Consider the following 22,463-nt stretch of genomic DNA (forward strand, 5'->3'; position numbering starts at 1 on the left):
TGTGATGGTGTAGGTAGGCTATATTATATGGATTTTATTGCAGATGGTGTAGGTAGACTATATTACATGGATTTATTGTGATGGTGTAGGTAGACTATATTACATGGATTTATTGTGATGGTGTAGGTAGACTATATTATACCAGGTCTGTGTTGTGTTGCTGGTTCATTACCAGGTCTGTGTTGTGTTGTTGGTTCATTACCAGGTCTGTGTTGTGTTGCTGGTTCATTACCAGGTCTGTGTTGTGTTGCTGGTTCATTACCAGGTCTGTGTTGCTGGTTCATTACCAGGTCTGTGTTGTGTTGCTGGTTCATTACCAGGTCTGTGTTGTGTTGCTGGTTCATTACCATGTCTGTGTTGTGTTGCTGGTTCATTACCAGGTCTGTGTTGTGTTGTTGGTTCATTACCAGGTCTGTGTTGTGTTGCTGGTTCATTACCAGGTCTGTGTTGTGTTGCTGGTTCATTACCAGGTCTGTGTTGTGTTGTTGGTTCATTACCAGGTCTGTGTTGTGTTGCTGGTTCATTACCATGTCTGTGTTGTGTTGCTGGTTCATTACCAGGTCTGTGTTGCTGGTTCATTACCAGGTCTGTGTTGTGTTGCTGGTTCATTAACAGGTCTGTATTGCTGGTTCATTACCAGGTCTGTGTTGCTGGTTCATTACCATGTATGTGTTGTGTTGCTGGTTCAATACCAGGTCTGTGTTGTGTTGCTGGTTCATTAACAGGTCTGTGTTGCTGGTTCATTACCATGTCTGTGTTGTGTTGCTGGTTCATTACCAGGTCTGTGTTGCTGGTTCATTACCATGTCTGTGTTGTGTTGCTGGTTCATTAACAGGTCTGTGTTGTGTTGCTGGTTCATTACCAGGTCTGTGTTGTGTTGCTGGTTCATTAACTGGTCTGTGTTGTGTTGCTGGTTCATTAACAGGTCTGTGTTGTGTTGCTGGTTCATTACCAGGTCTGTGTTGCTGGTTCATTACCAGGTCTATGTTGTGTTGCTGGTTCATTAACAGGTCTGTGTTGCTGGTTCATTACCAGGTCTGTGTTGCTGGTTCATTACCAGGTCTGTGTTGCTGGTTCATTAACAGGTCTGTGTTGTGTTGCTGGTTCATTACCAGGTCTGTGTTGCTGGTTCATTAACAGGTCTGTGTTGTGTTGCTGGTTCATTAACAGGTCTGTGTTGCTGGTTCATTACCAGGTCTGTGTTGTGTTGCTGGTTCATTAACAGGTCTGTGTTGCTGGTTCATTACCAGGCCTGTGTTGTGTTGCTGGTTCATTACCAGGTCTGTGTTGTGTTGCTGGTTCATTCTCAGGTCTGTGTTGCTGGTTCATTACCAGGTCTGTGTTGTGTTGCTGGTTCATTACCAGGTCTGTGTTGCTGGTTCATTACCAGGCCTGTGTTGTGTTGCTGGTTAATTACCAGACAGCAGTATGTAGAGGTAGATTGTTAATATCCTGAGGCAAACTGATGACTTCAGACTGTGTTTTTCTTTAAGACCACATAATCACATCACTGCTGCTACTGCTGCTGTTCCCACGCTGTCTGACGCTCAGCCCTGCTTCACTCAGCCCTGTTTCACTCAGCCCTGCTTCACTCAGCCCTGCTTCACTCAGCCCTGCTTTACTCAGTCCTGTTTTACTCAGCACTGCTTCACTCAGCCCTGTTTCACTTAGCCCTGTTTTACTCAGCCCTGTTTCACTCAGCCCTGCTTCACTCAGCCCTGTTTTACTCAGCCCTGCTTCACTCAGCCCTGTTTCACTCAGCCCTGTTTCACTCAGCCCTCCTTCACTCAGCCCTGCTTCACTCAGCCCTGTTTCACTCAGCCCTGCTTCACTCAGCCCTGCTTCACTCAGCCCTGCTTTATTCAGCCCTGTTTCACTCAGCCCTGTTTTACTCAGACCTCTTTTACTCAGCCCTGTTTCACTCAGCCCTGTTTCACTCAGCCCTGTTTCACTCAGCCCTGTTTTACTCAGCCCTGTTTTACTCAGCCCTGTTTTACTCAGACCTCTTTTACTCAGCCCTGTTTTACTCAGACCTCTTTTACTCAGCCCTGTTTTACTCAGCCCTGTTTTACTCAGCCCTCTTTTACTCAGACCTCTTTTACTCAGCCCTGCTTTACTCAGCCCTCTTTTACTCAGACCTCTTTTACTCAGCCCTGCTTTACTCACAGTTTATAAATGCTTGGCTGGGCTGGGGGACAGTGGATGAAGTTTATGAATGCCTGGCTGGGCTGGGGGACAGTGGATGAAGTGTATTTGTGCCTGGGGTGGGCTGCTGGACAATGGATGAAGTTAATGAATGCCTGGCTGGGATATGGGAGAGTGTATGAAGTTAATGAATGCCTGGCTGGGCTGGGGGACAATGGATGAAGTTTATGAATGCCTGGCTGGGCTGTGGGACAGTGGATGAAGTTTATGAATGCCTGGCTGGGCTGGGGGGCAGTGGATGAAGTTAATGAATGCCTGGCTGGGCTGGGGGACAATGGATGAAGTTCATGAATGCCTGGCTGGGCTGGGGGACAATGGATGAAGTTAATGAATGCCTGGCTGGGCTGGGGGACAATGGATGAAGTTCATGAATGCCTGGCTGGGCTGGGGGACAATGGATGAAGTTTATGAATGCCTGGCTGGGCTGTGGGACAGTGGATGAAGTTTATGAATGCCTGGCTGGGCTGTGGGACAGTGGATGAAGTTAATGAATGCCTGGCTGGGCTGTGGGACAGTGGATGAAGTTTATAAATGCCTGGCTGGGCTGGGGGGCAGTGGATGAAGTTAATGAATGCCTGGATGGGCTGCTGGACAGTGCTCTCACACACAGACACACTAACACACATACTGAGACAAACACACTACCTAACACATTAGAAGTTAAAACAAGTACCCCTCTCTCTCCCTTCCCCAAATCCTTACCTTCCCTGCAGTAGGTCCAGTGTCTGAGTACTCCAGTGGTCCAGTGTCTGGGTACTCCAGTGGTCCAGTGGCTCAGTGGTCCAGTGTCTGGGTACTCCAGTGGTCCAGTGTCTGGGTACTCCAGTGGTCCAGTGTCTGGGTACTCCAGTGGTCCAGTGTCTGGGTACTCCAGTGGTCCAGTGTCTGGGTACTCCAGTGGTCCAGTGGTCCAGTGGCTCAGTGGTCCAGTGTCTGGGTACTCCAGTGGTCCAGTGGTCCAGTGGCTCAGTGGTCCAGTGTCTGGGTACTCCAGTGGTCCAGTGGTCCAGTGGCTCAGTGGTCCAGTGTCTGAGTACTCCAGTGGTCCAGTGGCTCAGTGGTCCAGTGTCTGGGTACTCCAGTGGTCCAGTGTCTGGGTACTCCAGTGGTCCAGTGGCTCAGTGGTCCAGTGTCTTTGTACTCCAGTGGTCCAGTGTCTTTGTACTCCAGTGGTCCAGTATCTGGGTACTCCAGTGGTCCAGGGGCTCAGTGGTCCAGTGTCTGGGTACTCCAGTGGTCCAGTGGCTCAGTGGTCCACTGTCTGGGTACTCCAGTGGTCCAGTGGCTCAGTGGTCCAGTGTCTGGGTACTCCAGTGGTCCAGTGGCTCAGTGGTCCAGTGTCTGGGTACTCCAGTGGTCCAGTGGCTCAGTGGTCCAGTATCTGGGTACTCCAGTAGTCCAGTGGCTCAGTGGTCCAGTATCTGGGTACTCCAGTGGTCCAGTGGCTGAGTACTTAATAGCCTGAGTTCTCCTATGCTCCTCAAGGTGCTGGTAGTAGTGGTGGTGCTAAATGTCCGTTCTGTGGTGGAGCCATCCCCCTGACAGGGTCTCCTCTCTCTCACAGGGAGCCGGCAGTCTAATCATCTCCTCTCTCTTGCCCTCCAGGAGCAGGCAGCGGTCTGACTCTCTCTTCCTCACCCCTCCAGCCGTCTAAGCGTCTCTCTCCTCTCTCCCTCTCTCTCTCCCTCTCTCTCTCCCTCTCTCCCTCTCTCTCTCTCTCTCTCTCTCTCTCTCTCTCCAGGAGCAGGCAGCGGTCTGACTGTCTCCTCTTCTCCCCCTCCAGGTGTACAAGAAGCAGGCAGCCTGCAGCCTGGGGGTTCTGGGCCAGAGGCTGGTGGAGCAGGAGGAGGACTTTGCAGGGAGGGCAGCCTCCTACCAGACAGAAATACAGCACCTCCAGAGGCTTCTACGAGACAAACAGCACGACCTGGACGGAGTGCTGCAACAGAAAAGGTACTAACCAGGGAACCAGGCAGCCAGCCAGCCAGGCAGCTACTCAGCCAGGGAAACAGGCAGACAGTCAGAGAAACAGGCAGGCAGAGAGACGGTAGCCGAGTCACACACAGGCAGGAGTAGTGAGCAGGCAGGCAGCCGAGTCACTAGCAACGCAAACCAATGACAGGCCCCCGGAGGGAGCGCAAGGTGGGGAGGAGGGGGAGTCAGCAAGCGCTTCTGCCTGGGCAAGACAGAACAACTGCAGACTGTTTCTCTGTCTCTCTCTCACAGTCACTCTTCCTCTCTGTGTCGCTCTCTCTCTCTCTCTGTTGTTCTCTTAATGCTGGTTGTTCTCTTAATGCTGTTCTCTCGCTGTTGCTCTCTCTTTCTGATGTCCTCAATTGTCTTTCTTTAGTGCTCTCTCTCTCACTCTTTAATGCTCTCCTCTCTTTCCCTCCCCTTTCACTCTCTCTCTCTCTCTCTCTCTCTCTCTTCTCTTTCCCTCCCCTTTCTCTCTCTCTCTCTCTCTCCTCTTTCCCTGCCCTCTCTCACACTCTCTGCTTTCCCTCCCCTTTCTCTCTCTCTCTCTCTCTCTGTATCTCTCTCTCTCTCCTTAGTTCATGCTATTTTGATATTGAACCATCTAAATTCAGTTATTTTAACAGTAGCATGACAGAATTGATCCAACAAGCCTCCTACGGTACAGAGCAGGAGGACGATGACTTGGCAACAAAGAAAGTTTGAGTGATTTGATTTGGGCGATTCTGACAGCATTCAATCACATTGTGAATGTCGATTTGATCCATTTCTCCCTGAGTTGGAGTTGCCCTGTCTGTCTGTGATTGTTTGTCCGTCTACCATCTCTGATGGTCTACCGTCATGTCAGAGTGTTCCTGTCTCTAACCTGATAGTTCATCTCTGATGGTCTACCGTCATGTCAGAGTGTTCCTGTCTCTAACCTGATAGTTCATCTCTGATGGTCTACCGTCATGTCAGAGTGTTCCTGTCTCTAACCTGATAGTTCATCTCTGATGGTCTACCGTCATGTCAGAGTGTTCCTGTCTCTAACCTGATAGTTCATCTCTGATGGTCTACCGTCATGTCAGAGTGTTCCTGTCTCTAACCTGATAGTTCATCTCTGATGGTCTACCGTCATGTCAGTGTTCCTGTCTCTAACCTGATAGTTCATCTCTGATGGTCTACCGTCATGTCAGAGTGTTCCTGTCTCTAACCTGATAGTTCATCTCTGATGGTCTACCGTCATGTCAGTGTTCCTGTCTCTAACCTGATAGTTCATCTCTGATGGTCTACCGTCATGTCAGAGTGTTCCTGTCTCTAACCTGATAGTTCATCTCTGATGGTCTACCGTCATGTCAGAGTGTTCCTGTCTCTAACCTGATAGTTCATCTCTGATGGTCTACCGTCATGTCAGAGTGTTCCTGTCTCTAACCTGATAGTTCATCTCTGATGGTCTACCGTCATGTCAGAGTGTTCCTGTCTCTAACCTGATAGTTCATCTCTGATGGTCTACCGTCATGTCAGAGTGTTCCTGTCTCTAACCTGATAGTTCATCTCTGATGGTCTACCGTCATGTCAGTGTTCCTGTCTCTAACCTGATAGTTCATCTCTGATGGTCTACCGTCATGTCAGAGTGTTCCTGTCTCTAACCTGATAGTTCATCTCTGATGGTCTACCGTCATGTCAGAGTGTTCCTGTCTCTAACCTGATAGTTCATCTCTGATGGTCTACCGTCATGTCAGAGTGTTCCTGTCTCTAACCTGATAGTTCATCTCTGATGGTCTACCGTCATGTCAGAGTGTTCCTGTCTCTAACCTGATAGTTCATCTCTGATGGTCTACCGTCATGTCAGAGTGTTCCTGTCTCTAACCTGATAGTTCATCTCTGATGGTCTACCGTCATGTCAGAGTGTTCCTGTCTCTAACCTGATAGTTCATCTCTGATGGTCTACCGTCATGTCAGAGTGTTCCTGTCTCTAACCTGATAGTTCATCTCTGATGGTCTACCGTCATGTCAGAGTGTTCCTGTCTCTAACCTGATAGTTCATCTCTGATGGTCTACCGTCATGTCAGTGTTCCTGTCTCTAACCTGATAGTTCATCTCTGATGGTCTACCGTCATGTCAGAGTGTTCCTGTCTCTAACCTGATAGTTCATCTCTGATGGTCTACCGTCATGTCGATTTGATCAATTTCTTTTTTAGTTCATCTCTGATGGTCTACCATCATGTCGATTTGATCAATTTCTTTTTTAGTTCATCTCTGATGGTCTACCATCATGTCGATTTGATCAATTTCTTTTTTAGTTCATCTCTGATGGTCTACCGTCATGTCGATTTGATCAATTTCTTTTTAGTTCATCTCTGATGGTCTACCATCATGTCGATTTGATCAATTTCTTTTTTAGTTCATCTCTGATGGTCTACCGTCATGTCGATTTGATCAATTTCTTTTTTAGTTCATCTCTGATGGTCTACCATCATGTCGATTTGATCAATTTCTTTTTTAGTTCATCTCTGATGGTCTACCGTCATGTCGATTTGATCAATTTCTTTTTTAGTTCATCTCTGATGGTCTACCATCATGTCGATTTGATCAATTTCTTTTTTAGTTCATCTCTGATGGTCTACCGTCATGTCGATTTGATCAATTTCTTTTTTAGTTCATCTCTGATGGTCTACCGTCATGTCGATTTGATCAATTTCTTTTTTAGTTCATCTCTGATGGTCTACCATCATGTCGATTTGATCAATTTCTTTTAGTTCATCTCTGATGGTCTACCGTCATGTCGATTTGATCAATTTCTTTTTTAGTTCATCTCTGATGGTCTACCATCATGTCGATTTGATCAATTTCTTTTTTAGTTCATCTCTGATGGTCTACCGTCATGTCAGAGTGTTCCTGTCTCTAACCTGATAGTTCATCTCTGATGGTCTACCGTCATGTCAGAGTGTTCCTGTCTCTAACCTGATAGTTCATCTCTGATGGTCTACCGTCATGTCAGAGTGTTCCTGTCTCTAACCTGATAGTTCATCTCTGATGGTCTACCGTCATGTCAGAGTGTTCCTGTCTCTAACCTGATAGTTCATCTCTGATGGTCTACCATCATGTCAGAGTGTTCCTGTCTCTAACCTGATAGTTCATCTCTGATGGTCTACCGTCATGTCAGAGTGTTCCTGTCTCTAACCTGATAGTTCATCTCTGATGGTCTACCGTCATGTCGATTTGATCAATTTCTTTTTTAGTTCATCTCTGATGGTCTACCATCATGTCGATTTGATCAATTTCTTTTTTAGTTCATCTCTGATGGTCTACCATCATGTCGATTTGATCAATTTCTTTTTAGTTCATCTCTGATGGTCTACCGTCATGTCGATTTGATCAATTTCTTTTTTAGTTCATCTCTGATGGTCTACCATCATGTCGATTTGATCAATTTCTTTTTTAGTTCATCTCTGATGGTCTACCGTCATGTCGATTTGATCAATTTCTTTTTTAGTTCATCTCTGATGGTCTACCATCATGTCGATTTGATCAATTTCTTTTTTAGTTCATCTCTGATGGTCTACCGTCATGTCGATTTGATCAATTTCTTTTTTAGTTCATCTCTGATGGTCTACCGTCATGTCAGAGTGTTCCTGTCTCTAACCTGATAGTTCATCTCTGATGGTCTACCGTCATGTCAGAGTGTTCCTGTCTCTAACCTGATAGTTCATCTCTGATGGTCTACCGTCATGTCAGAGTGTTCCTGTCTCTAACCTGATAGTTCATCTCTGATGGTCTACCGTCATGTCAGAGTGTTCCTGTCTCTAACCTGATAGTTCATCTCTGATGGTCTACCATCATGTCAGAGTGTTCCTGTCTCTAACCTGATAGTTCATCTCTGATGGTCTACCGTCATGTCAGAGTGTTCCTGTCTCTAACCTGATAGTTCATCTCTGATGGTCTACCGTCATGTCGATTTGATCAATTTCTTTTTTAGTTCATCTCTGATGGTCTACCATCATGTCGATTTGATCAATTTCTTTTTTAGTTCATCTCTGATGGTCTACCATCATGTCGATTTGATCAATTTCTTTTTTAGTTCATCTCTGATGGTCTACCGTCATGTCGATTTGATCAATTTCTTTTTTAGTTCATCTCTGATGGTCTACCATCATGTCGATTTGATCAATTTCTTTTTTAGTTCATCTCTGATGGTCTACCGTCATGTCGATTTGATCAATTTCTTTTAGTTCATCTCTGATGGTCTACCATCATGTCGATTTGATCAATTTTTTTTAGTTCATCTCTGATGGTCTACCGTCATGTCGATTTGATCAATTTCTTTTTTAGTTCATCTCTGATGGTCTACCATCATGTCGATTTGATCAATTTCTTTTTTAGTTCATCTCTGATGGTCTACCGTCATGTCGATTTGATCAATTTCTTTTTTAGTTCATCTCTGATGGTCTACCGTCATGTCGATTTGATCAATTTCTTTTTTAGTTCATCTCTGATGGTCTACCATCATGTCGATTTGATCAATTTCTTTTTTAGTTCATCTCTGATGGTCTACCGTCATGTCGATTTGATCAATTTCTTTTTTAGTTCATCTCTGATGGTCTACCATCATGTCGATTTGATCAATTTCTTTTTTAGTTCATCTCTGATGGTCTACCATCATGTCGATTTGATCAATTTCTTTTTTAGTTCATCTCTGATGGTCTACCATCATGTCGATTTGATCAATTTCTTTTTTAGTTCATCTCTGATGGTCTACCATCATGTCGATTTGATCAATTTCTTTTTTAGTTCATCTCTGATGGTCTACCATCATGTCGATTTGATCAATTTCTTTTTTAGTTCATCTCTGATGGTCTACCATCATGTCGATTTGATCAATTTCTTCCTGAGATGGAGTTGCCCTGTCTGTCTGTGATTGTTTGTCCGTCTACCATCTCTGATGGTCTACCGTCATGTCAGTGTTCCTGTCTCTAACCTGATAGTTCATCTCTGATGGTCTACCGTCATGTCAGAGTGTTCCTGTCTCTAACCTGATAGTTCATCTCTGATGGTCTACCGTCATGTCAGAGTGTTCCTGTCTCTAACCTGATAGTTCATCTCTGATGGTCTACCGTCATGTCAGTGTTCCTGTCTCTAACCTGATAGTTCATCTCTGATGGTCTACCATCATGTCAGTGTTCCTGTCTCTAACCTGATAGTTCATCTCTGATGGTCTACCGTCATGTCAGAGTGTTCCTGTCTCTAACCTGATAGTTAATCTCTGATGGTCTACCGTCATGTCAGAGTGTTCCTGTCTCTAACCTGATAGTTCATCTCTGATGGTCTACCGTCATGTCAGAGTGTTCCTGTCTCTAACCTGATAGTTCATCTCTGATGGTCTACCATCATGTCAGAGTGTTCCTGTCTCTAACCTGATAGTTCATCTCTGATGGTCTACCATCATGTCAGTGTTCCTGTCTCTAACCTGATAGTTCATCTCTGATGGTCTACCATCATGTCAGTGTTCCTGTCTCTAACCTGATAGTTCATCTCTGATGGTCTACCATCATGTCAGTGTTCCTGTCTCTAACCTGATAGTTCATCTCTGATGGTCTACCATCATGTCAGAGTGTTCCTGTCTCTAACCTGATAGTTCATCTCTGATGGTCTACCGTCATGTCAGAGTGTTCCTGTCTCTAACCTGATAGTTCATCTCTGATGGTCTACCGTCATGTCAGAGTGTTCCTGTCTCTAACCTGATAGTTCATCTCTGATGGTCTACCGTCATGTCAGAGTGTTCCTGTCTCTAACCTGATAGTTCATCTCTGATGGTCTACCGTCATGTCAGTGTTCCTGTCTCTAACCTGATAGTTCATCTCTGATGGTCTACCGTCATGTCAGAGTGTTCCTGTCTCTAACCTGATAGTTCATCTCTGATGGTCTACCATCATGTCAGAGTGTTCCTGTCTCTAACCTGATAGTTCATCTCTGATGGTCTACCGTCATGTCAGAGTGTTCCTGTCTCTAACCTGATAGTTCATCTCTGATGGTCTACCGTCATGTCAGTGTGTTCCTGTCTCTAACCTGATAGTTCATCTCTGATGGTCTACCGTCATGTCAGTGTTCCTGTCTCTAACCTGATAGTTCATCTCTGATGGTCTACCATCATGTCAGAGTGTTCCTGTCTCTAACCTGATAGTTCATCTCTGATGGTCTACCATCATGTCAGAGTGTTCCTGTCTCTAACCTGATAGTTCATCTCTGATGGTCTACCGTCATGTCAGAGTGTTCTGTCTCTAACCTGATAGTTCATCTCTGATGGTCTACCGTCATGTCAGAGTGTTCCTGTCTCTAACCTGATAGTTCATCTCTGATGGTCTACCGTCATGTCAGAGTGTTCCTGTCTCTAACCTGATAGTTCATCTCTGATGGTCTACCATCATGTCAGAGTGTTCCTGTCTCTAACCTGATAGTTCATCTCTGATGGTCTACCGTCATGTCAGAGTGTTCCTGTCTCTAACCTGATAGTTCATCTCTGATGGTCTACCATCATGTCAGAGTGTTCCTGTCTCTAACCTGATAGTTCATCTCTGATGGTCTACCGTCATGTCAGTGTGTTCCTGTCTCTAACCTGATAGTTCATCTCTGATGGTCTACCGTCATGTCAGTGTTCCTGTCTCTAACCTGATAGTTCATCTCTGATGGTCTACCGTCATGTCAGAGTGTTCCTGTCTCTAACCTGATAGTTCATCTCTGATGGTCTACCGTCATGTCAGAGTGTTCCTGTCTCTAACCTGATAGTTCATCTCTGATGGTCTACCATCATGTCAGAGTGTTCCTGTCTCTAACCTGATAGTTCATCTCTGATGGTCTACCATCATGTCAGAGTGTTCCTGTCTCTAACCTGATAGTTCATCTCTGATGGTCTACCGTCATGTCAGTGTTCCTGTCTCTAACCTGATAGTTCATCTCTGATGGTCTACCGTCATGTCAGAGTGTTCCTGTCTCTAACCTGATAGTTCATCTCTGATGGTCTACCGTCATGTCAGTGTTCCTGTCTCTAACCTGATAGTTCATCTCTGATGGTCTACCGTCATGTCAGAGTGTTCCTGTCTCTAACCTGATAGTTCATCTCTGATGGTCTACCGTCATGTCAGTGTTCCTGTCTCTAACCTGATAGTTCATCTCTGATGGTCTACCATCATGTCAGAGTGTTCCTGTCTCTAACCTGATAGTTAATCTCTGATGGTCTACCGTCATGTCAGTGTTCCTGTCTCTAACCTGATAGTTCATCTCTGATGGTCTACCGTCATGTCAGTGTTCCTGTCTCTAACCTGATAGTTCATCTCTGATGGTCTACCGTCATGTCAGTGTTCCTGTCTCTAACCTGATAGTTCATCTCTGATGGTCTACCGTCATGTCAGTGTTCCTGTCTCTAACCTGATAGTTCATCTCTGATGGTCTACCGTCATGTCAGAGTGTTCCTGTCTCTAACCTGATAGTTCATCTCTGATGGTCTACCGTCATGTCAGAGTGTTCCTGTCTCTAACCTGATAGTTCATCTCTGATGGTCTACCGTCATGTCAGAGTGTTCCTGTCTCTAACCTGATAGTTCATCTCTGATGGTCTACCGTCATGTCAGTGTTCCTGTCTCTAACCTGATAGTTCATCTCTGATGGTCTACCGTCATGTCAGTGTTCCTGTCTCTAACCTGATAGTTCATCTCTGATGGTCTACCGTCATGTCAGTGTTCCTGTCTCTAACCTGATAGTTAATCTCTGATGGTCTACCGTCATGTCAGTGTTCCTGTCTCTAACCTGATAGTTCATCTCTGATGGTCTACCATCATGTCAGAGTGTTCCTGTCTCTAACCTGATAGTTCATCTCTGATGGTCTACCGTCATGTCAGAGTGTTCCTGTCTCTAACCTGATAGTTCATCTCTGATGGTCTACCGTCATGTCAGTGTTCCTGTCTCTAACCTGATAGTTCATCTCTGATGGTCTACCGTCATGTCAGTGTTCCTGTCTCTAACCTGATAGTTCATCTCTGATGGTCTACCGTCATGTCAGAGTGTTCCTGTCTCTAACCTGATAGTTCATCTCTGATGGTCTACCGTCATGTCAGAGTGTTCCTGTCTCTAACCTGATAGTTCATCTCTGATGGTCTACCGTCATGTCAGTGTTCCTGTCTCTAACCTGATAGTTAATCTCTGATGGTCTACCGTCATGTCAGTGTTCCTGTCTCTAACCTGATAGTTCATCTCTGATGGTCTACCGTCATGTCAGTGTTCCTGTCTCTAACCTGATAGTTCATCTCTGATGGTCTACCGTCATGTCAGTGTTCCTGTCTCTAACCTGATAGTTCATCTCTGATGGTCTACCGTCATGTCAGTGTTCCTGTCTCTAACCTGATAGTTCATCTCTGATGGTCTACCGTCATGTCAGAGTGTTCCTGTCTCTAACCTGATAGTTCATCTCTGATGGTCTACCGTCATGTCAGAGTGTTCCTGTCTCTAACCTGATAGTTCATCTCTGATGGTCTACCGTCATGTCAGAGTGTTCCTGTCTCTAACCTGATAGTTCATCTCTGATGGTCTACCGTCATGTCAGTGTTCCTGTCTCTAACCTGATAGTTCATCTCTGATGGTCTACCGTCATGTCAGTGTTCCTGTCTCTAACCTGATAGTTCATCTCTGATGGTCTACCGTCATGTCAGTGTTCCTGTCTCTAACCTGATAGTTAATCTCTGATGGTCTACCGTCATGTCAGTGTTCCTGTCTCTAACCTGATAGTTCATCTCTGATGGTCTACCATCATGTCAGAGTGTTCCTGTCTCTAACCTGATAGTTCATCTCTGATGGTCTACCGTCATGTCAGAGTGTTCCTGTCTCTAACCTGATAGTTCATCTCTGATGGTCTACCGTCATGTCAGTGTTCCTGTCTCTAACCTGATAGTTCATCTCTGATGGTCTACCGTCATGTCAGTGTTCCTGTCTCTAACCTGATAGTTCATCTCTGATGGTCTACCGTCATGTCAGAGTGTTCCTGTCTCTAACCTGATAGTTCATCTCTGATGGTCTACCGTCATGTCAGTGTTCCTGTCTCTAACCTGATAGTTCATCTCTGATGGTCTACCATCATGTCAGAGTGTTCCTGTCTCTAACCTGATAGTTCATCTCTGATGGTCTACCATCATGTCAGAGTGTTCCTGTCTCTAACCTGATAGTTCATCTCTGATGGTCTACCGTCATGTCAGAGTTCCTGTCTCTAACCTGATAGTTCATCTCTGCAATCATTCCCCTGTTCTATACCAACCCTTAACCAGACAGTGGTGCTGTACCAACCCCAACCAGACAGTGGTGCTGTACCAACCCCAACCAGCCAGTGGTGCTGTACCAACCCCAACCAGACAGTGGTGCTATACCAACCCCAACCAGACAGTGGTGCTGTACCAACCCCAACCAGACAGTGGTGCTGTACCAACCCCAACCAGCCAGTGGTGCTGTACCAACCCCAACCAGCCAGTGGTGCTGTACCAACCCCAACCAGCCAGTGGTGCTGTACCAACCCCAACCAGCCAGTGGTGCTGTACCAACCCCAACCAGCCAGTGGTGCTGTACCAACCCCAACCAGCCAGTGGTGCTGTATCAACCCCAACCAGCCAGTGGTGCTGTACAACCCCAACCAAACAGTGGTGCTGTACCAACCCCAACCAGCCAGTGGTGCTGTACCAACCCCAACCAGCCAGTGGTGCTGTATCAACCCCAACCAGCCAGTGGTGCTGTACAACCCCAACCAAACAGTGGTGCTGTATCAACCCCAACCAGCCAGTGGTGCTGTACCAACCCCAACCAGCCAGTGGTTCTGTACCAACCCCAACCAGCCAGTGGTTCTGTACCAACCCCAACCAGACAGTGGTTCTGTACCAACCCCAACCAGACAGTGGTGCTGTACCAACCCCAACCAGACAGTGGTGCTGTACCAACCCCAACCAGACAGTGGTGCTGTACCAACCCCAACCAGACAGTGGTGCTGTACCAACCCCAACCAGACAGTGGTGCTGTACCAACCCCAACCAGACAGTGGTGCTGTACCAACCCCAACCAGACAGTGGTGCTGTACCAACCCCAACCAGACAGTGGTGCTGTACCAACCCCAACCAGCCAGTGGTGCTGTACCAACCCCAACCAGCCAGTGGTGCTGTACCAACCCCAACCAGCCAGTGGTGCTGTACAACCCCAACCAAACAGTGGTGCTGTACCAACCCCAACCAGCCAGTGGTGCTGTACCAACCCCAACCAGCCAGTGGTGCTGTACCAACCCCAACCAGCCAGTGGTGCTGTATCATCCCCAACCAGCCAGTGCTGTGCTGTACAACCCCAACCAAACAGTGGTGCTGTATCAACCCCAACCAGCCAGTGGTGCTCTACCAACCCCAACCAGCCAGTGGTTCTGTACCAACCCCAACCAGACAGTGGTGCTGTACCAACCCCAACCAGACAGTGGTGCTGTACCAACCCTGTAACCAGACAGTGGTGCTGTACCAACCCTAACCAGACAGTGGTGCTGTACCAACCCCAACCAGACAGTGGTGCTGTACCAACCCCAACCAGACAGTGGTGCTGTACCCAACACAAAGACATTCCCTGTTCTATACCAACCCCAACCAGACAGTGGTGCTGTACCAACCCCAACCAGACAGTGGTGCTGTACCAACCCCAACCAGACAGTGGTGCTGTACCAACCCCAACCAGACAGTGGTGCTGTACCAACCCCAACCAGACAGTGGTGCTGTACCAACTCCAACCAGACAGTGGTGCTGTACCAACCCCAACCAGACAGTGGTGCTGTACCAACCCCAACCAGCCAGTGGTGCTGTACCCAACACAAAGACATTCCCCTGTTCTATACCAACCCCAACCAGACAGTGGTGTTGTACCCAACACAAAGACATTCCCCTGTTCTATACCAACCCCAACCAGCCAGTGGTGCTGTACCAACCCCAACCAGACAGTGGTGCTGTATCAACCCCAACCAGACAGTGGTGCTGTACCAACCCCAACCAGACAGTGGTGCTGTACCAACCCCAACCAGACAGTGGTGCTATACCAACCCCAACCAGACAGTGGTGCTGTACCAACCCAACCAGACAGTGGTGCTGTATCAACCTTAACCAGACAGTGGTGCTGTACCAACCCCAACCAGACAGTGGTGCTGTACCAACCCCAACCAGACAGTGGTGCTGTACCAACCCCTAACCAGACAGTGGTGCTGTACCAACCCCAACCAGCCAGTGGTGCTGTACCAACCCCAACCAGACAGTGGTGCTGTACCAACCCCAACCAGACAGTGGTGCTGTACCAACCCCAACCAGACAGTGGTGCTGTACCAACCCCAACCAGACAGTGGTGCTGTACCAACCCCAACCAGCCAGTGGTGCTGTACCAACCCCAACCAGACAGTGGTGCTGTACCAACCCCAACCAGACAGTGGTGCTGTACCAACCCCAACCAGACAGTGGTGCTGTACCAACCCCAACCAGACAGTGGTGCTGTACCCAACACAGACATTCCCCTGTTCTGTGTGGATCTATCTGAACTCTGCCTAGTTCTGGAATGTTTACCAGGAAAACACACACACACACACACACACACACCACACACACTGAACAGACATCCCTGAACACTGCCTAGTTCTGGACTGTTTACCAGGAAAACACACACACTCACACACACACACACACACACACACACACACACACACACACACACACCACACACACTGAACAGACATCCCTGAACACTGCCTAGTTCTGCTAAATGACTTAAATGTAATGTGAATGTACCGTTCACCAGGAAGCACACAGCAGCTCACTGATTCCCATGGCAACTGGAAAGGGTTCCTTCTAACATGCAGATGATGAATATCAAAGACAGTGATTGGTCCGTTCAGCCCCAGTAGTACATCACATTAAGCTCTTCCTAGGTAGACAGTGATTGGTCCGTTCAGCCCCAGTAGTACATCACATTAAGCTCTTCCTAGGTAGACAGTGATTGGTCAGGGTGGATTCATTCCCCAGTAGCATCCCCTGTCCCCTCCCCACTCCCGTGTCCCTCTTTCCACTCCCTCTCCCATCCCCTGTCCCTCTCCACTCCCCTGTCCCCCCTCCACTCCCCTGTCCCCCTCTCCCATCCCCTGTCCCCTCTCCACTCCCCTGTCCCTCTCCACTCCCCTGTCCCCTCTCAACTCCCTGTCTCCTCTCAACTCCCCTGTCCCTCTTTCACCTCTCCTGTCCCTCTTTCCACTCCCCTGTCCCCCTCCCATCCCCTGTCCCCCTCTCCCATCCCCTGTCCCCCTCTCCCATCCCCTGTCCCTTTTCCATCCCCCTGTCCCTCTCTCCACTCCCCTGTCCCCCTCTCCCATCCCCTGTCCCCCTCTCCCATCCCCTGTCCCCCTCTCCCATCCCCTGTCCCTTTTCCATCCCCTGTCCCTCTCCACTCCCTGTCCCTCTCTCCACTCCCCTGTCCCTCTTTCCACTCCCCTGTCCCCTCTCTCCACTCCCTGTCCCTCTTTCCACTCCCCTGTCCCCCTCTCCCATCCCCTGTCCCTCTTTCCACTCCCTCTTTCCACTCCCTCTTTCCACTCCCCTGTCCCTCTTTCCACTCCCCTGTCCCTCTTTCCACTCCCTCTTTCCACTCCCCTGTCCCTCTTTCCACTCCCTCTTTCACCTCCCCTGTCCCTCTTTCCACTCCCCTGTCCCCCTCTCCCATCCCTCGTCCCCTCTCCACTCCCTGTCCCTCTTTCCACTCCCCTGTCCCCTCTCCCACTCCCCTGTCCCTTTTCCATCCCCCCTGTCCCTCTTTCCACTCCCCTGTCCCTCTCTCCACTCCCCCTGTCCCCCTCTCCCATCCCTCGTCCCCTCTCCCATCCCCTGTCCCCTCCTATCTCCCCTGTCCCCTCCTCTCTCCCCTAAGCTGATGAAGATGACGATAAAGGCTCGTTCTCAGTGACGTTCTGTGTTGCCGCGGGTGATTAGGAACGATGAGTCACTCTTAAGTGTGTGACAGAGACAGAGACCAGGTCATGTCACAGGACCACAGGTAGTTAACTACTGACGACAGCACTAGTCTGTGTAACTGTGTGTGTGTGTGTGTGTGTGTGTGTGTGTGTGTGTGTGTGTGTGTGTGTGTGTGTGTGTGTGTGTGTGTGTGTGTGTGAGGCTACAGAGACCAGGTCATGTCACAGGACCACAGATAGTTAACTACTGACGACAGCACTAGTCTGTGTGTGTGTGTGTGTGTGTGTGAGGCTACAGAGACCAGGTCACATCACCAGACCACAGGACAGAACACGGGTAATTAGCTAATGTGATGGACGTCATGCTGCTGTCTTAACAATCGGCCTTCCTATTCCTCCCTCACAGCCAGACTGGATCAATAGGCCTTCCTATTCCTCCCTCACAGCCAGACTGGATCAATAGGCCTTCCTATTCCTCCCTCACAGCCAGACTGGATCAATAGGCCTTCCTATTCCCCCCTCACAGCCAGACTGGATCAATAGGCCTTCCTATTCCCCCCTCACAGCCAGACTGGATCAATAGGCCTTCCTATTCCTCCCTCACAGCCAGACTGGATCAATAGGCCTTCCTATTCCTCCCTCACAACCAGACTGGATCAATAGGCCTTCCTATTCCTCCCTCTCAGCCAGACTGGATCAATAGGCCTTCCTATTCCTCCCTCACAGCCAGACTGGATCAATAGGCCTTCCTATTCCTCCCTCACAGCCAGACTGGATCAATAGGCCTTCCTATTCCTCCTCCAGCGAAAGGGTACCAATTCCCATGGGTTACACCAACAGCAGCAAGGGGATAGGGGTTTTTCAGCCTCGTTTTCAGCAGCTCAGTCCACTCTCAAAAAGCCTGGAGTTTCACCCCAGGATGAGGGAGAGGAGGAAAGGAGGAGGAGAAGGAGTGCGGAGGAAAGGAGGGGGGGAAAGGAGTGAAGATGGAAGGAAGGAAGGAAGGAAGGAAGGAAGGAAGGAAGGAAGGAAGGAAGGAAGGAAGGAAGGAAGGAAGGGGAAGGAGGGGAGAGGATGGAGGGAGGGAAAGGAGAGGAGGAAAGGGAAAGAAGGAGGGAAGGGATCAGGGAGGGAAGGAGACACACATCCTGGATCAGCTGGTGAAATGGAGAGGCTCCTGGTTGTGCAACAAGAACACACTATTTGTGACAGGTCCTTCATTGGTTTTTGTCAGATGAAGGGGAAATGCACCCTATTCCCTATGTAGTGCACTACTATTGACCAAGTGGAAATGCGCCCTATTCCCTATGTAGTGCACTACTATTGACCAAGGGGAAATGTGCCCTATTCCCTATGTAGTGCACTACTATTGACCAAGGGAAAATGCACTACTATTGACCAAGGGGAAATGCGCCCTATTCCCTATGTAGTGCACTACTATTGACCAAGGGGAAATGCACCCTATTCCCTATGTAGTGCACTACTATTGACCAAGGGGAAATGCGCCCTATTCCCTATGTAGTGCACTACTATTGACCAAGGGGAAATGCACTACTATTGACCAAGGGGAAATGCGCCCTATTCCCTATGTAGTGCACTACTATTGACCAAGGGGAAATCTGCCCTATTCCCTATGTAGTGCACTACTATTGACCAAGGGGAAATACACCCTATTCCCTATGTAGTGCACTACTATTGACCAAGAGGAAATGCGCCCTATTCCCTATGTAGTGCACTACTATTGACCAAGGGGAAATGCACCCTATTCCCTATGTAGTGCTCCTCTCTCTTTTTCTCTCCCTATCTCTCCTCTCCCTCTCTCTCCTCTCCTTTTCTCTCCCTCTCTTCTCTCCCTCTCTCTCCTCTCTCTTTTTCTCTCCCTATCTCTCCTCTCTTCTCTCCCTCTCTCTCCTCTCTCTTTTTCTCTCCCTATCTCTCCTCTCCCTCTTCCCTCCTCTCTCTCCTCTCCCTTCTTCTCTCCCTCTCTCTCCTCTCTCTTTTTCTCTCCCTATCTCTCCTCTCTTCTCTCCCTCTCTCTTGGTGCTGAGACGTAAGGCCTGGTTACTGGGTCCACTAATATAATGTACTTTAGGGTGTGTTGACTCACTCATCAGTATTGCCACTGAGATTCTGTGATATTTTGCCCTTTGTGTCTCAATCGCCTTAGTGTCTGAATCGCCTTAGTGCCTGAATCGTCTTAGTGCCTGAATCGTCTTAGTGCCTGAATTGTCTTAGTGCCTGAATCGTCTTAGTGCCTGAATCGTCTTAGTGCCTGAATCGTCTTAGTGCCTGAATCGTCTTAGTGCCTGAATCGTGTTAGTGCCTGAATCGTGTTAGTGCCTGAATCGTCTTAGTGTCTGAATCGTCTTAGTGTCTGAATCGTCTTTGTGCCTGAATCGTGTTGGTGCCTGAATCGTGTTAGTGCCTGAATCGTGTTAGTGCCTGAATCGTCTTAGTGTCTGAATCGTCTTAGTGCCTGAATCGTCTTAGTGCCTGAATCGTGTTAGTGCCTGAATCGTGTTAGTGCCTGAATCGTCTTAGTGTCTGAATCGTCTTAGTGTCTGAATCATCTTAGTGTCTGAATCGTCTTAGTGCCTGAATCGTCTTAGTGCCTGAATCGTGTTAGTGCCTGAATCGTCTTAGTGCCTGAATCGTCTTAGTGCCTGAATCGTCTTAGTGCCTGAATCGTCTTAGTGCCTGAATCGTCTTAGTGCCTGAATCGAAGGTTTGAATATGCAGGTTTTGTCTGTTTTCTGTGATAATGATTTTTCACCAATGGGAACATTATTTTGTGTGATCACATTGGTGTGACTGTTCGTATCTGTCTCTCAACTGTCAATAACACGATAGATAAAATGTTCATTCTCACACTCTCTCTCTTCCTCTTCCTCTCTCTTCTCTCGCTCTCGCTCTCAATTCAATTAATTCTCTCTCTCTCCTCCAGAGAGGTGGAAGGTGAGTTGGAGGTGGTGTGGGAGGCAGCGACCAGAGAGAACCAAAGAATTAGGGAGACCCTCCAGGACTCCAGCCCATCTCTCCCCTCCCTCAGCCCAGCCAGAGTGCACCATGGCAGGGGTCTGAGCGATGGACCCTCCCCCAGCTGGCTCTCCCACCCCCAGGATGAGGTGTTCTACCTCCGTCCGCACCCTGACAGCTCTGGCCCTCATCCCTGCATCTCCTCTCCCCAGAGCGGCGGCCGGCCCGGCCTCCACCACAGCCCTATGTTCGAGTCTGACTCGGACCAGCACCAGAACCCCTCCTCAGATGAGAGCGAGAAGAACGGCATGGACTTCTATTCTTAGTGTCCTTTTTTGTATTGGTCTTACAGAAGACAAGTAGCCTGATCCCATATCTGTTTTAATAGCCTGTTTTAGTAGCCTGGTCCCAGATCTGTTTTAGTAGCCTGGTTCCAGATCTGTTTTAGTAGCCTGGTCCCAGATATGTTTTAGTAGCCTGGTCCCAGATATGTTTTAGTAGCCTGCTCCCAGATCTGTTTTAGTAGCCTGGTCCCAGATCTGTTTTAGTAGCCTGGTCCCAGATCTGTTTTAGTAGCCTGGTCCCAGATCTGTTTTAGTAGCCTGGTCCCTGATCTGTTTTAGTAGCCTGGTCCCAGATCTGTTTTAGTAGCCTGGTCCCAGATCTGTTTTAGTAGCCTGGTCCCAGATCTGTTTTAGTAGCCTGGTCCCAGATCTGTTTTAGTAGCCTGGTCCCAGATCTGTTTTAGTAGCCTGGTCCCAGATATGTTTTAGTAGCCTGTTTTAGTAGCCTGGTCCCAGATCTGATTTAGTAGCCTGGTCCCAGATCTGTTTTAGTAGCCTGTTTTAGTGGCCTGGTCCCAGATCTGTTTCTGCTCTTGCAAACTCCATTGTTCATTGTCAAGCCAAACGTGACATGACAATTCCATAAAGAGTTGGCAGGAGAGTAGAACCACCCTGACACCAGGCTAGAAGACCAGGTCTGTATTGGTCAGACTAGAACCACCCTGACATCAGGCTAGAAGACCAGGTCTGTATTGGTCAGACTAGAACCACCCTGACACCAGGCTAGAAGACCAGGTCTGTATTGGTCAGACTAGAACCACCCTGACACCAGGCTAGAAGACCAGGTCTGTATTGGTCAGACTAGAACCACCCTGACACCAGGCTAGAAGACCAGGTCTGTATTGGTCAGACTAGAACCACCCTGACACCAGGCTAGAAGACCAGGTCTGTATTGGTCAGACTAGAACCACCCTGATACCAGGTCTGTATTGGTCAGACTAGAACCACCCTGACACCAGGCTAGAAGACCAGGTCTGTTTTGGTCAGACTGTTCAAACATTTACCAAGGCATTAATTAACTTGATTTACACAGTTAAAAACTAAGTAGTTTATTTACAAAAGCTCTATTTTGAATGTTGTATTGATCTTTGTGTTATTGATTAGATTTGATACGTATGACTGACTATGTATCTCAATCAGACTGTTTTACTGTGCATCTATTAGCCAATTTAGCTTTAAAAACATTCTATTGAAATAACAATCAACTTCATTTGTGTTACAGTAATGATTGTATGTCACAATCTTGTTCTTTACGAATAAATGTGTTTTCTTCTGTTCACCACTGTCCTCTTGTTCATCCATTTAACCACAATTACCAGGGCTGTGTCCCAAATGACCCCCTAGTCCCTAGGTAGTTAACTACGACCAGGACCCATAGTGAATAGGGTACCCTAGGTAGTTAACTACGACCAGGACCCATAGTGAATAGGGTACCTTAGGTAGTTAACTATTTACCAGGACCCATAGTGAATAGGTAGTTAACTACGACCAGGACCCATAGTGAATAGGTAGTTAACTACAACCAGGACCCATAGTGAATAGGGATCCCTAGGTAGTTAACTACGACCAGGACCCATAGTGAATAGGTAGTTAACTACAACCAGGACCCATAGTGAATAGGGATCCCTAGGTAGTTAACTACGACCAGGACCCATAGTGAATAGGTAGTTAACTACAACCAGGACCCATAGTGAATAGGGATCCCTAGGTAGTTAACTACGACCAGGACCCATAGTGAATAGGTAGTTAACTACAACCAGGACCCATAGTGAATAGGGATCCCTAGGTAGTTAACTACGACCAGGACCCATAGTGAATAGGGATCCCTAGGTAGTTAACTACGACCAGGAACCATAGTGAATAGGGATCCCTAGATAGTTAACTACGACCTGGACCCATAGTGAATAGGGTACCCTAGGTAGTTAACTACGACCAGGACCCATAGTGAATAGAGTACCCTAGGTAGTTAACTACGAACCGAAAAGG

The 22,463-nt window shown here is 47.8% G+C and overlaps 1 pseudogene; it reads left to right on the plus strand.

Moving 5' to 3' along the window:
- LOC135565182 (centrosomal protein of 89 kDa-like) overlaps positions 1-21,756 on the plus strand; it is a 210,997-nt pseudogene extending 189,241 nt beyond the window's left edge.
- Positions 21,757-22,463: the final 707 nt, after the last annotated feature.

The sequence above is a fragment of the Oncorhynchus nerka genome, linkage group LG27, assembly GCF_034236695.1.
Source record: "Oncorhynchus nerka isolate Pitt River linkage group LG27, Oner_Uvic_2.0, whole genome shotgun sequence".
Lineage (NCBI taxonomy): Eukaryota > Metazoa > Chordata > Actinopteri > Salmoniformes > Salmonidae > Oncorhynchus > Oncorhynchus nerka.